This window comes from Papaver somniferum, unplaced genomic scaffold (assembly GCF_003573695.1).
Source record: "Papaver somniferum cultivar HN1 unplaced genomic scaffold, ASM357369v1 unplaced-scaffold_19, whole genome shotgun sequence".
NCBI lineage: Eukaryota > Viridiplantae > Streptophyta > Magnoliopsida > Ranunculales > Papaveraceae > Papaver > Papaver somniferum.
The window spans coordinates 14,521,725-14,524,444 of record NW_020628818.1 but is presented as its reverse complement, the minus strand read 5'-3'; the positions used below and the strand labels follow the sequence as shown (position 1 = coordinate 14,524,444).

The window sequence follows — 2,720 nt, the reverse complement described above, 5'->3', positions numbered from 1 at the left end:
AAAAATCCTTTACCTTCACAAGTCTTAGAGTTCGAACCTTTATTACTACAACCTCCATTAAATCTTTAATCAGGTTCGGGTTGGAGAAATGCCGGCTTGTGAATAAACGGGTTAACCCGTCCCGGCCCGTGAAACCGCGGGTACAACTCGTAAACCCGTCCACAATAACTAATTAGTAATTTTTATATAATCCTGTCCGTCGGATTATCTAGGGTTAATCACATCCACACGATTAATTTATAAAAGGCGAAACCCTAAAACTAAATGAAGAGATATCTTTCTTTTTTATCTCTCTCTTTTATTCTTCTGCTCCTTTCCTCCTTCCCTTCTTCTGCGTTCTTCAGTTGTGAATTGAATCTCGGATAAACAATGAATCATTTGGCACGATTCTCTGGAAGTTGGATAATCTTTGGATACTGAGAACCAAGTTGAATCTTTGGATACTGAGAACCAAGTTGAATCTTTGGAAAAATGAATCATTAATCATTTTTTTTTATCTTATTGGTCGCTAGGATTAATTTTGAATGCTTCTTTTAATCGGCTATTCATTCCTGATTTTTTATCTCAAGGAGGAAATTGAGAGGGCCGTTTCTTCTGGAACCAATTTTGCGAAATTTCGCTAATTCGTATCCAACCCATTTGTTAAAACAGATTTATTCTTTTGTTTTCATTGCAAGATAATCAATACCAAAATTAACAAAGATCCCGTGTAAATGTTCTTGATTCAGCTTGCTTTTTCTTTTCCTTCCTGATTTTATCTCATGAAGTTCAGATTTTGAAGATGGAGAAAGAAATATATATCGATGTATCTTGTTCCCTGTTATCGTACATTAATTTTGGGTAAGAAGATCCGTGTTAATTTGAAATCTCTTATTGATTCAGATAGGTTTATGTACTTTTATGCTGTGGGTTTTCTTATCGGTGCATTGTAAATCATGTACCTTAGCTTCCTGTAATTTCTTAACTTCCTTCGCTGGTGCTGTTTTGCAGCTTTAATTCCGGGAAGAAGAAGAAGAAGAAAAAATGATTTGACCGTAATGAACAGGTTAGGGATTTAATTGAAAATCAACTCATTCGGTCTGCTGGTAACTTGATGTCCTTTATGTGTTTGTTGAAATGATTAACTAGAATCTGCTTGGTTTTTATAAATAGATATACAAGATGGATTATTGTGCAGTACCAGGAGAAACAAAATTCAGCCTTGGTTCCTTGATGCGCTTAATTATGCTATTGCAATCAAGATGGATCTGCTGAATTTGAGTATAAGAGGCCTTTGATTACTTGGACCTTCCTTTTGTTGAGAAGGCAAAACATTTGTTTGATTGGCATCGGGATTACCTTGCATACCAAAATTTATGATTATGTTCAATATATATGCATGTTACTATTCGTGTAGTTTGTAAAGAATTGGAAGCAGAAAGAGGTCATTTTGGCCAAGAAAAATTCCAGTTGTAAAACCTAACATCTCGGCGTTTCTTCAATTTGCTTCGTATATTGGCCAAGGGAGGAACAAATTAGGACCACTCATGATGATGATCCTATGTTTGGAGTACCAAAAGCTCAAGCATGCAATGTCTGTTCACCCAGATATAAGCTTTGAGAGCAGGTATTGGCTTTTATCTTTGTCAAGGAACTACTGCGAATATCCGTCAAGTATTTTTCTAATAGCATTCCTTTTTTACAGCCGATGATGCTTCATGAGCTGGGAAATGACAAAGCTCGTTTAAGAGCACCAATCAATGGACCTGTTGAAGAAGATGATGGGTGAGACCACTGTGTTTCCCTTTGTTATTTGAATGTCACTTCAAATTAATTTTTTTGTAGTGTTGCTAATTTAATTGGTTTATGATGTCAGGAATCCGTTGGGCTCACCGCTGCACAGTCTGTAATAGTCACACATGGAGAGTGTGTATGCATGCTTAGGTGACGTAGATACGATGGACGCAAGCACAGACGATCAAGAGCTGGTGAGGGTGAGTAATCATTTAGTAAGGTAAGAATTATGACGCAAATAAACCGTCAAAGTTGTTGCTACCGGTGGTTCAACTTGGTTCTCAGTATCCACATCCAGTTAATCGGTCAAGCTGTTGCTACCGGTGGTTGTCTACAGATTTGCAGACGAAGATGAACATGGAATCGGGGTTTGCTGTTGTTTGAAATGCATGTACTATAATAGTTTTGTTGGATGTATATGTATTTTTCAATTCCTGTTTATGTAATTTTCGATTTCTGGCGAGTTGACTCAACAAAAACCAGTTAACCCGTGAGCACCCGTGAACCCGCAAGCATTATCCGGGACGGGTGCGGGTCGGATAAATGACCACCCGTGAAGAATTTCAACCCGCAAGCTTAGGCTTGTATTAACCCGTAACCCGCGGGTTGGTCACAAGCCAGCCCCGTCCCGCCCGTTTGCCAGCTCTAAGCTAAACCCCATTTCTGAGGCGATAAAGGAAGCTATTTTTCCAACAAAAAGTGGTATATTCATATTTATTTATTTATCGCAATTATTTTTATGATTGTTTTGTCTTGAGTGAAAATTGTTTGAATGATTCTTGTTAAGCAATTGTTATTTCTTTTGATAGAGCATGCTTGGACCTAGGTTTTTGATGTTCTATGCTTCGGATTTACACTTGTTATTTTGAGAATTTAGTTGTTGCAATAGTTTAGAATCAAATTGAACGAAAAAATTGCATGAATATAAATATTGGATTAAATCACTT

General features: G+C 37.2%; 1 long non-coding RNA gene across 2 annotated transcripts; it reads left to right on the top strand.

Annotated features, from left to right (window-relative positions):
- Positions 1 to 1,001: 1,001 nt before the first annotated feature.
- On the top strand, positions 1,002 to 2,226 carry LOC113338342. Of its 2 annotated transcripts, XR_003354732.1 has the most exons (4): positions 1,006 to 1,045; positions 1,153 to 1,606; positions 1,685 to 1,764; positions 1,856 to 2,226. It is a non-coding gene; the product is annotated as an uncharacterized LOC113338342 (long non-coding RNA). The 2 variants fall into 2 exon arrangements; XR_003354731.1 differs by having other exon boundaries at positions 1,002 to 1,606.
- The last annotated feature ends 494 nt before the right edge of the window (positions 2,227 to 2,720 follow it).